At 34.6% G+C, this 12,994-nt stretch overlaps 1 protein-coding gene and 1 non-coding gene across 4 annotated transcripts in view; one reads left to right on the top strand and one right to left on the bottom strand.

The window, feature by feature from the left end:
* Vha100-2 (V-type ATPase subunit a family protein Vha100-2) overlaps positions 1–12,994 on the bottom strand; it is a 32,544-nt gene that overhangs the window by 14,073 nt on the left and 5,477 nt on the right. The window contains exon 1 of one of the 3 annotated variants that reach the window (XM_071721952.1): positions 3,915–4,064. The exons of 1 other annotated variant lie outside the window; for it this stretch is intronic. The gene's annotated coding sequence lies outside the window, so the exon portion shown is untranslated. Of the gene's footprint in view, positions 1–2,343; positions 2,505–3,914; positions 4,065–12,994 lie in introns of those variants that run through there. One more of the 3 variants, XM_071721953.1, reaches the window with a different exon arrangement.
* LOC139782883 (U4atac minor spliceosomal RNA) lies at positions 10,627–10,749 on the top strand. Its single transcript, XR_011721040.1, has one exon. It is a non-coding gene; the product is annotated as a U4atac minor spliceosomal RNA (small nuclear RNA).

The following is a 12,994-nucleotide window of genomic DNA, read 5'->3' as shown; positions in this document are numbered from 1 at the left end:
AAAAAAAAGAGCGCACGTCGATTGAGCGATACGATAACAATCGGAGAAAACAACAAATATCTAACGAGAACAATGTAACGGGTGATATCTTGCTTGGGAATAGAAATATGCAACGGGTGATATCTATACTGAGAATAGAAATATCTGCCAATCAGGACAGGAAAATCAAAACCAGACCAACAAAGCGATAAGAATGTGCCTGAAAGATCTTATAGATACATCAAAACAACCACTTGTATGAAACCAAGAGGCCAAGATCAGGATAATAAAACCTGTGTCCGACCAATAATGACCTACGCAGCGAAAACCATAGATATCTGCAAAACCAAGAGCCTAATCTGCAGTACGGATTATGTTGCATAGTCCGTACTGCAGAAATGAAAAGTATACTTAAGCGGGGAGCACACACTTCTGCACAACGCATAATGTGTAAGCATAAGAAAATTGATTGGTCCATACACATGTGCATAAGGAAATAGACCAATCAGTTTTCTTATGCTTACGTATTATGCGTTATACAAAAGTCTGTGTTCCCCGCTTTAGAAGCATTACCTACGGGATACATCTTCAGAGACAGAATTTCAAACAAAGAAATAACAAAAGCGACATCCAGGACGTCGTCAGATGGATAGGGTAAAAAAACGAGCCTGGAACATGTATCAAGAATGGATGAAAAGAATGGATAAAATATCAGAATTGTAAAGATGGCAAGAAACAGAAAGCCATATTATCCAAAAGAACCTCAGACAGACCACCAAAAGTGGCTAGAAGGACAGCTGGACATCAACAAGAGGCGCCATAAAAAGAAAAAATAGTAAAAACAGGCTCAAGCCTATTCAAAGAGGAAGAAGAAGAAAAACAAGATATTTTATGACATGATGCACAATCTGTGACATAGGCAATCACAAGGAAAAAAAAAACAATCAGTAGATATCAGGGTGGTCTTGAAATAGTTGGTCAAAATCAAGGATTGGATTAGGCTCGTCATAAGGATGAAAAAAGTTCCTATAAACCTTAGTCCAAAAACGCATCCCGCAGGAGTTACGACTCATTTAATTATTAATATCTACCTGATTTAGAAAAATGGAAGGCCATGAAAGGAAAAACTTTATTTTTATTTACAGAAGTTGTTGAAAATGTCCATCGTTAACTAAAACACACGCTTCTATCCGTCTAACCATTGAATATCTGACACGCTCAAAGATTCCTGGCGTATTTCTTATAATTTCGCAGTTGTTGATAATGCGATCTCGGATGCGTTTTTGGACTAACGTTTATGGGAACTTTTTTCATCCTTATGACGAGCCCAATCGAATCCCTGATTTTGACCGACTAGTTCAGGATCACTCTGTATAGTTATACTCTGGTTATCCGAATGTTTTATGAGAATGTAACGAATAGACCACCATATATTTTGCGGCACAAGAGAAAAAGGAAGTGTCAAATCAACACTGATACGCAAGAATATATAATCTTGAAATAAGATTATATTGCATTAAACGAAGAAAACTTGCTTGAATGAAATCATTTATATAGTTAAACGAAGTTTTATATAGTTCAATCAAGAAAAAAAGAGTTGAAATAAAAAGTTGAAATTCTTATAAGAAAATTATATATTCTTGCGTATACATGTACAAATATATCAGTGCTGATTTGACATTTCTTTTTTTTTTGTGTGCGGCACAAGAAAAAAATAAAGTTTCTCGAGCAGCAAATGCTTGTACGCTTCTTCAATTAAGCTTTAAATATTACTCATCCGTGTGAATTATTAATATATTATCCCAACTTAGCATATCATTTACTCAATTATGATCGATTATCTCGCGTTAATAACGTTGAAGCAAGTTTCTAATATATAACGCATGGGAATTCCGGATGACTCGTAATATTCAGAATAAACATCATAATTCGATCCAGATTGAGATCTAAACTCAAGATTGTCATTTCAATTAAATCGAAGGTGTTTCATTGAATCGATCAGTTCGCAAGCGGCGTAAGTCCAGAACTTAAAAGAATTAAAATATAAATTTACAGAAATGTACGTGTTTTACATAGATCTAAGCGAAAACAGGTTCACGTGATTGCCTCGCCAGCACTTCGTTCGATTATTATTATCAGCAAGTCGTTCGAAAGCAACAAAGATCCTGCGAGGATACGATCGCTCTCTTGCTTGACGAAACGAATTTAAATCGTTGTCACTTTTGGACCATTCGTGAGCGATTTATCTTATAATATTTAATTAATACAGATTGCAGATTTATTGAATCGCTAAGCTGTAGGTGTGAGGTCCGCGCACGATGAGCACGGACAGATATAGAAATAGCGTAAAAATCCTCGACTCACACTGATAGTATAATATGTATACGTTCTCGCAAGGTCGCGTTCAGTTAGAGCACTACCGCGACGATAAGCGTTACGCGCACTTTTGCGGAAAAAAACAAAAAGAAAGAGAAAAATAATTACGTAACGTACGTAACGTTCATACAAGCGAATTCAAGCGAGCACAATGGGTACCGCGCGACTGGGCGCGCGTCTCGCTACTATCGCGGACTTTACGACTTCGCCGTTGAGTCCGATTCAACGTGGCGTGTGTGGAACGAGCCATGGGCCAAACACAATACAATAAGCTACGAACGACGACAACGCGGCGACACAACGGGAGAGGAGGAAACGCGAACGACAAGCTTGCTCATTGTACGCGCGGCAGATGCTCGTTCGAATCAATCCAGCGTGTCGGGTATGCGGACCAACGTCCGACGGCGGTCGACCCGGTATCAGTTACGTTTTACGTTACGTGTGCAACCGGCGGAGATAATGGTTCCTCTCTACGCGGGAAGCCCGAAGATAAAATTCCTACGAAAGGTGACGCGGAGAAATGCCGTCCGCGCGAAATGGCCCGACGCCACTTCCCGCGTTAAGTCGGGACCCTCCCCAGACAGCGCGCATGTTTGAAAGGCATTAAAGATGTCTTTAAGGTGTCTTTATGACGTCTTTTATCTGTCTGGGTTATGAGCTAACTACGTGATTTTTTTGGAGCTTTACTCCTCTAACTTCATTAAAAAATAAAAAAATTTACTACAATTTACTGCTTTGGGAAGCTATACCAGATGAATTGCAATTTAGATGACTATGCCAAAGCGTTTTTCTGAAAAAATGTCGAAAAATGTATTTTTAGAGATAATTGTGCATCGCGTAATAATGCCAAATTATAGGGATGATTAGAGAAAAGAAGTACTCTACCGTCAAATCCTCAAATTCTGAGCACCGGCAATTATCTTTGCCTTATCCGAAACGTTTAAATCGCATTGAGATACGTCAAAATATTCGCACGAGTCTCTGCGGCTTTGAAGCAAAACGGGAAAAGCGAGAAAATGTCGAAAAATGTAAATCATTTCTGAGCGTCGGCGTCGGTGAAGTATAGCGAACGGAAGCGCGCCGTCTTCAGGCGTTATATTTATTATGTACGCTCGGGCACATCTTCAAACACAGATACGCTGTTGTTCGGTTCATTAGTCGCCTTCGACAGGCGACTAATTAAGATTTTTCAACAGTGTCAATAACTACGTCAAGGCACGGCGAGCAAACAAGAAAACGCAAATGAGCATGTTAATTATGTACAGACAACGCACGTATGTATTCGCACGTATATGCTCTAGCTGAAATCATTGAAAACAATAACGATTATAATAATATAAAGGAAGACAGCTAACGAAGCAGCCGCCTTTAGAAGCTATTTGCGAGTTTATCTCGTTATCGCGCGACTGATTAATTAGACGATTTTCGCGATTGGCGAACGCGATTGGAGAACGCAACACATTTCCGGATACGTTAACTGTGCGGATCGTACTCTCTAAAAGGCAATTTTATTGAAGAACACCTCTCTTTTCGTAATCTAAGAAAAAAAAAGAACAAACCTCGTTGAAAATCTAATCAACTTGTGAATTATGGACACGTATAGGCAGCTCCGCGCAACGAATTAAGCCTCCAGCCCTACTCCACCAGTCACACAGGTACAATGCTCGCGACTGATTTGATCCGACACTAGATCCGACACAACGAATAAATCCCACCTTCGCGAGTGCGTAAGGAGGTAGGGGAGGCGGGTATGGAAAGAGGAGAGGGAATCAGAACTCGTGACGATCTTCTGTCAGCAGATAAGAGCGGATTGCGATAGAGCGCTGTCTCTTTTGTGTCGCCGGCGGTTTTGCGCGACACGGCTGCTTTTGCATGCGTATACCTGATCGCGGAATCGTCGCGCAGGTATACGGCACGTGATTGCGACACTCTCTAGGCTGTCATGCAGAATCGATCTCCGCTGGCAGTCACGCTGATCCAATGAACATGACGGAAGTGAAGCAGCAAAAAGACGTGGAAATGAGCTGCAGATAACGATTATATATACATATATATATATATATATATATATATATATATATATATATATATATATATATATGTATGTATAAGGCCCATGAATGACATTTTTAAGATACGTTTCGTAGACAAATCTTATCTTTAGTATACTATTTTTATCTTCGATCCATACCGCGATGATTTTCGACGGCGCATTCATTTGGAGAACGTAACTATAATATTTCAACGCATTTTTCGCGGCTATTTCCATACGCAACGGATGCCGTACGTGTTGTAAATTGAAAGGCGCACGTAATTCCGGATTGCCACGTGAGATAAGAAGAGATAAGAAAAGCGCGTAACGAAACAACGGGAAGTCAATATTGGTCGCGCGTAATTACGCGCGATGCAGCGAATCGCTGGCGTTCGATAAATCATAATCGTAGCTCGTGAATTACGCGATAAACCCCAATTATATTCGTCACCCGCGTATTATCTGCGGAACAATGAATTTTCTTCCGCTATATTTTACGTACACATATCCGGCGCGAAGCACGGAACAAAATACGTCAAGTATCCAATCGCGAAACAAAGATTTTTGTTAAAGCAGTTTTATTAGAATCAGATAATTCTGATTGAGAAGATAAAATGCGACAAACAAAATAACGACACGAGAATATATGCGAATACGAGCAGAATACATTTGATTTCAAACGGTAAATGGCTTTCCATCGAAATAATTACTCTTTCACAGAATATTTCGCTGATTGGGGTCATCTTCAAGTATACGGGCTCATCGTTTCGTAAAAAATAATTATTTCACTAAGGAGATATATATATATATATATATTCCCACACAGGAATATGCATTTGGATTGGATTTTAATGTAACTCACATTGAATTTTAATGTAAAAGTGAGTTATAAATTTTATTATAACAACAGGACAGTGTATAAGAACTTTTACAGGCTTTTACGAACTTCGCGCCGCTGTTGTCCCTCCTTGAATACTGTATCCAGATAAGGCGAATGATAATAAGTCGCGGGTGTCGTGCTACCTTTGTATAACACACTTTGTATAGATGTTCGTTATCTCTCTGATTACTTTCCTATCGCTCGTATAGCTTCATAGTATATATGTATAATTCTACGTATTGATCCTTGATGAGTGAAGGACTCCACAAACTTATTTCTCGAAAAAAAAATCGTTGTCTTGCAGTTGTTTACAGTTACTTATGCAACGTAGAGACAACTCGAAAAGTCTTCAGAAACATCGATACTCCGTAATTAGAGCTCACGTAATTAGAAAAGGAAATGACATTATTTACCGAGATACTTTTGCGCTAAGAGATTTACCTAAAATTAATTTTAAAAAATCTTCATTTCTCATCCATTTCTGTATTCTTGAACACAATTCCCCAGAATCGCTTCTATAATTAATCACAGCTGAAAAATTATCTCCTCCCAGTGAACACAATGTCCCAAATCGAGACATATATATCGTACTCTTATTCTTTTAAACCGATTAAGTTGCAGTTGCTGGATGAATAGGGTCATAAATGAATAAATACAGTGAGTGTCGCAGTATTTCTACTGGAACAACGTCACAACTTGAAAATATTGTGACAGTCTTCTACTACAAAATAAGTAAATCTTTTTCTAGCAAATTTACTTGGCAACAATTTTTCAAAAACAACTGAGAATGAGATTGCAATAATGACATAATTAAAATTATAAAAGTAGAAAAAAATAATCCTTATACTATCTCTTTTTTTAAAACATCTTTTCTCTCAGCAAAATTACAAAAAAATACTAAGTAATAGGAGAAAATCAAAATCTACCGCTGCCCATTTAGAACTACAACCAGCATACTTTCAAAAGTTATTTATAAGAAACAAAAAGAAATCTGAAATTCGAGAACTTTTCTCAAAGACAATTATATTCCAAAATGTTATCGTACTTTTTACGAGTTTATTTTTTGATAATTTAATTAATTCAATTAAATTAATTTTTTAATAATTACTATGTTTTTTTAGACGTTGTTTCGTAGTTTATTAATACTTCATTATTTTGTTACGTTTGTACTAATTGTATAATACATTTATCTCTTCAAAAATGTAATTTACTTCATATTTATTCTACTTTTAAAGCCTATATAAATTTAATAAAAACATAACTATATTGATGACAAGAACAATGATATGACGCATTTCAAAAAAGGCTGGAATCTTTTCCAACCGATTGGTGGAAGTCTTGAGTGAGAATTCTTTTCAGAATCATACCAGATTTCTTCAAGAAACAGTATAAGTGTCATTATAAAAAAATATCGTAATTGTAATTTCGTTAGTTATCTCACAATTAAAAAAAATTCAATTAAATTTTCGTTTTTCCTTTCTCCTAAAAATTGTAAATTTTTGTGACAGTATTCTTCTCGATGTGCGATATGACGTCTTAATGATATATCTTAAGTCTTCTTCCACGGTAAGAAATTTAATCATCGTCCTTGTCTGTTACGCGTATCTAAAACACACACCAGTTTGAACTGTTCGTGTGACACACTAACGTAACTGATCACAACACCACTCAACATAATGCAACTAGAGACTTCAAATAACAACTCAGTGAAATGCAAAATTTTCTATGGCGCCAGATTCGAAAGAAAAAAATTACGATTGAGGCATTACTTTCGTACCGACCCTCGTACTTATAATAATAATGAAATATTTCAGATTTTTCCCGTTAACATATCTTTATAGAAATCTTAATAAATATGAGAAAATCTACGCAATTTATCAAAAATTTTAGTACATACAAATACTGAAATTTTCCGAAAATTCTCATTTAATTATTTCTGAAAGTATCTGAGAAATTATACATATTTTTTCAGAATTTTTCCTAAATTTAAAATATGAGAAATTCTTATAAAATTTCTGAGAAAATATGAGACATTTTTTCACTAGAGATGCGTGTTGCCTGGGCCATTAATTTCTTTAAAAAATCTATGCCGTCTGCATTAAAGACGCTTAAACAGCTTAATTATATATTACAATAAAGAACCGTGAGAAATCTATTACAAACAACAGCGTTTTTGTTAACGCGTACGAGTCCGGTACTGATTAGAAATTCTATGAAGATTTGAAGTTCGTACCCGTTATCGATGCCTCAATCGGCTATCAACATTTGGCGTCGACGTAAAATGGAAAGTAACGAAAAATAATCGCGTTACTTTGCAAGATCTCATCGAATCTTTCATAGGACTCGCTCTACTCGGCATCCATGATAAAAATCGCGACGTCTCGTAAGGTCGGGATTTATCCTTCTGCGGTTTCTAGGTTGTCGCGGAGCGGCCTCCGATCTAACGGTCAACTATTACGCAAATTGCCGTATCTCCAGTGGCATCTTTCATTATGCGGAACGATGAAATTGAAGCATTATTACATTACATGTATGCGCGCGCGGTCCTCCCGAGGAGAGCATGCGTGATGTCATGTGCCATGTCCGTAGATTAGATTCACGTGACAGTTTCAACAGCTTTTCGCTCTTTCGCGAAGTAGATCTAGTCGTTCGTTCGTGGTCAGTCACCAATTAATTCGGTAAAACATTGATTACAATTAAAATACAAACATACGAATATTTTATACTTATATGTAGATTTTTTCTGAGCAGTTTTTTCTGTTTTTATTTGTTGAAAAATTCAAGAGTGATATTAATATCATCACCTATATATACGATTAATCTTTTCTCATTTGGTACCCAAAAAAAATCACATTTTATTTTTATAACATTATTTTTATAACATTAAAGATTATTTACGAATTATGAAATTACATATAATTAATAATAAATATTTTTATCTTAAAGAATATTGACCGATGGGCTGCATGGAATTGCGCGTGACTATTTGTTATCTCTGATAATGCGACGGAAATGATCGATCAATGCAAGAACAAATCGTACGTAATATAAAATATTTAATGGCATTATAAAAATCAGATAATCTTATCTCGCGTGATGGTTCGTTCAATACAGCGATAATCCATGAATTCCGGTCTCATGATTATGAATATGAAGAATATGCTAATATAAAAAATGAAGTCGCTCTCGTCAATGTCAGAAATCGCATGAGTGAGTAGTTCACTTAATCACATGCGATTAAGGATTCCAAAATAGAAAAAAAAGAAAAAATACTTTCTTATTCTTCATATTTTCAATTATATTTGCGATTCTTTATTTAAATTTATTTTATAAATCGGTAAAAATTTACAAAATTATTTCCATGTATATCAAAGTAGAAATAACACTTTTGAGAAAAGTCTTGTGAGTGTCGTGAGAAAGAGTTTGTAAAGGAGGTCTACCGAGCTATCGTCGGCCGAATATTTCGGAGGTATAACGGAAACCGTATTCCGAATAAGTCTTACAATGCTCGCGTCTATATCAACCAGTAATGATGGCAAATTAAAAACGTATTAGTAATGCCGGGTCTCACTGCAATTGCGTGACGTCCCATACGGATAGATCTTCAACTAGGATAGCCGTATTAAAGCTCTACAATGCCTAAATTAGTGCCTACGATTGAAGCTCGTCCACTCGTTGTTACCATGGATAAATACGAACTTCAAATAATAGTTACATGTACATTCCGGTTGTCATGGCTTTCATGACACTAATGACATGAGAATAATGAATTTGGCGCGTGTGTACACTTATGCAGTTGCATAAATAATAATTATAGATTCTAGCCATCGAGATTCAAGGCAGGGAAGTCTGCAAATCGTATAAGCGATAGAGAGAGAGAGAGAGAGAGATGGCTTCTCGTAATTTTGACGAGTAAAAAAATTTTCGAAGAATTGAAGTGACTTTCTGTGTCATTTCAACATTTAATCAAAATACTTTGACCTGTTTAAAACTTATACAAAATATTATTTAAAGTAAAACTAATATCACATTAAAATTTCAAGCCGATTGATCATGTAGTTTAATTCCAAAAAAATAAAAATTAAAGTTAGAGTTTTATACAGAATGAGGCATTTAAATTGAGACACTTGAATATTTTGAAAAGAAAGCATTTAAAATAAAAATGTTCCAGACGAAAGTATCGTCTGAAAAGACACAAATAATGGTAAAATCAATTTTTCGAAAAAAGCGATTTTTTAAGGTCACATAAAAGTTATCGCCATTTTTTTAAATAGAATTGTATAATTTTTTTTACATAAGATGATTCTTCTAGTTATTCTGCATATAAAAGTATTAAACTAGAGTTATCAAAAAATTAATAGTTTACGAGATATTTTATACTTTATTCTGGTACATTTTGATATGAAATATAAATTAACTCGTAAACTATTCATTTTTTGGTAAGTGTACTTTAACACTTTTATGTATAGAATAATAAGATGAATCAATTAGTGTAAAGAAGACACATAGTTGCTTTTCAAAAAAATTATTTAATTTGTAAAATATAACTACATGTCTTTTTTCCCACTTTCAAAAATGCAACGTTGTCAAATGATCAATAATTTTCGAACACAAAACATCAAATTATTCATATTTTCTAATAATATTAACATTAATATTATTTGGAATTAAAAATTGGCATTGACTGTTACCTTTTTATTATAATAAATTATAAAATAGCTTTTTTTATTATTAAAAAATTTTTATAATTTATGTTGGTATTGCTAATACATAAGGGGATAAGCGTATCCCTCTCGCTATCTACCTCCACAAATAATCGATTATACCCACTGAGATATAAGTATGGAGTGGGCACTACGATGCTACGCCCGTAGGCGAAAAACGAGTCTGAGACAGATAGACATTGTGGGATCTCTCTCTGTACAAGACGCATGCTCATATTATTGAGAGAGCTATATAGTTATCTTTGTCACACGAACTGCATGACAGAGACAGCGATCCCACGAATTTACCTCTCTCTCGGCTCGCGCCAGTCGAGTCAGTGCCTTTTCCATACTTATATCTCAGTGATCATATCTCCTTAAATATTCAATTTTAAATTAACAGTTGAATCAACAGCTTTTTATTTAAATTGTCATTATTGCTATTATTGCTTTAAAAACAAAAATGACAAGAATTTTCATATAATTATACTCTATTTTTTATAAGATATATAGGTAAAGTAATGATTAATAATGATGAGTATTTTAAGTCCACCCTGTATATACCTTGTAGTTTCCTAGTCCGCCAAAAGATGGCAATACTTTCTCGTGAGCAGAATATCACAGTTAGCGTATATAAGGCCAAGGAAACGAGAAGGCTTATCCTTGTCTTTGGGGAGCAAAGTGCTCAATGATCGTTTAGTGAGAGTACTGTTGCTGAAACCCAGATAAAAATTTTAACCGCATCCGTATAATATTTACGAGATGCAATTTTTGGGTAGCCTCTTTACATTACAAGAGGCTTTTTTTATTGTAATGTATCTAATAAAAAAACGTCACTTGCTTAATTTCTTAATTGGATATTAATTATCGCTATATTGTTGCTCGTTGTTATCGTTCATTAATTTAAACGACGAAATTATTATGCTTTGCTTAAAATATATCTCGTCAAAAGCTTTCCACACGGTTAATTTTTTTATTATTGACTTTAATGATATAACAAAAAAGTGTGGCAAAGTAAGAATCTTAATTTTAGTAGTAGTAAATATATATCTACTATTAAGATAAATTTTATACAATCGTATCGTCAACGTAATTGACATAAATCAATTGATATGTACTGCGGTCCATAAATGCACAGTTAGCAGCAACGAAAGGTCAAACGTTTGACAAACGGTTTCAACAAATTGGTATTGGCACTACGTAATAGTATTCTATATGCATTGCATAACAGATCGAGCAGCATTACTGTAATTCTGTTAAGAATAGTATTTGAATGTGGGCCACTAAAAACTAGTCGGTTAGTTCACAGTTTTTCGCGGTATCGGTACCGATACACATACAAAATCCAATAAAACGAAAAATGCGTGCCTTTATGCTTGAAAAGGATAATACTTATAATAAAAAATCTTACAATCAGAAGAATCTCCTCACTAATGTGATCCCAAACAAGATAATTTGAAATTTTGTTCATACACAGAAAAAAAATTAGTCTTTAATCAAAACAAATATATTATTCAAATCAACACAATCATTATTTCATATATAAGCAAGAATATATATTTTTCTTGAAAAAATTTTATATTCTTGTATTTCAAGAATATTATAATTTAATTTGAATATTATAATTATTACATAAAGAGTACAAAATATGATTATTTTGATGATAATAATGTTTTATTCTTCTTCCGATTTTTTCTTCTTCGTTATAACATAATAAAATTGAATCAATATTGTATTCACGTAGAGAATATTGAATTTTAAAATAAGATTAAACTGTCTTTATCGTTATAATATGAATATTCTTGGCTTGAAAGTACTGTTATTCTCTAGCCAAAATATTTTCTGCTTTCCAGTAATAAAAATTATTTTTGAATAGTAAGAATATATATTTTTCTTTATAAAATTTTATATATCTTTTTTAGAAAGGGATAATGTTTTGATACAAGTATTGAATTTATTTTTGTTTAACGCTGTATATATAATGTCATTTTAAGATTTACATGTCAAAAATAAAGATATTCTCTGAATAAGAATATTCTTTTTTCTGTGTAGAGATCAAAAAGTTAAATAATTTATGTTACGCCTTATATTTAAATTTTATTGCATATAGTTCTGTAAAATTAAATTTGACGAATACCATTAAAATGAGGCATAATTCTCGCAATAACTTAATAATAACAAGTTAAACATTGAATAACGCTTAATTTCGGATCGGTTTTATCAATTATTTTCAATCGTTAACTAGTTTGAGATTTTTAAAAACCTATTTTCAAAGAGTTTGATTCGATCTATAGTTAAAAGGGATCCAAAGGATCTAAAAGAACGATTTTCCAACGATTTTAGAATAAAACACAGATTGCGTATAATAGCAACATGAAACGCTCTAGAATTCTTTCGCGCAGAATTTACGGCCGTAGAGTAATAATTAATCGCCGCATCTTCGATCCGGCTGTACGAATGACAATCATTTATCGTCGTCGTCGGTCACCAGACCTTTCTTCAGAAAGGCTTCTTAGCTATCCACCGGATAACCACGGCCTTTCGCTCGCGGACACATCGCTCGCCGCATATCAATCCCAGCCGCGTACCAAATTGAGCAACCGCGCAAGCGATTGGCGAAAGACACGTTTAAAATGTCTAAGCAGCGGGAACCTTGGACACCAATCAGTCACTGAGTGACCCCAATAAGCGGTCCAACCGCGGTCCATCTGCCTAGCGAAACCGCGACAAAAGATGCTGCGACGTCTTATTCCTTCGGGATTCGGGAGTCACATACAAAATATGTGAAAAAAATGTTTCAAATTCTTCGGCTAAATTTGAACGTGACTATGTTCTCTACAAATCTGAGAGTGAAATATCACCCACACAAAAACGAGTGATATGCAAGTGTAACGAAAAGTGAAAATTGAGCCTGTGCACTTCGAGTGATTCGCCACTCTAAGAAAGAGTAAAATTGCGCTCTATAAGTTGGGGTAAAATCACACTCGAGTGAAAGGGCACTCCTTTCGAGTGCAGTAGATCAAT

This window comes from Temnothorax nylanderi, unplaced genomic scaffold (assembly GCF_030848795.1).
Source record: "Temnothorax nylanderi isolate EJ_2023f unplaced genomic scaffold, tnyl_v1.0 TNYL_tig0447_pilon, whole genome shotgun sequence".
NCBI classification, from domain to species: Eukaryota; Metazoa; Arthropoda; class Insecta; order Hymenoptera; family Formicidae; genus Temnothorax; species Temnothorax nylanderi.
Note: the sequence above shows the minus strand (reverse complement) of the source record. Positions and strands in the feature narration are given on the sequence as shown.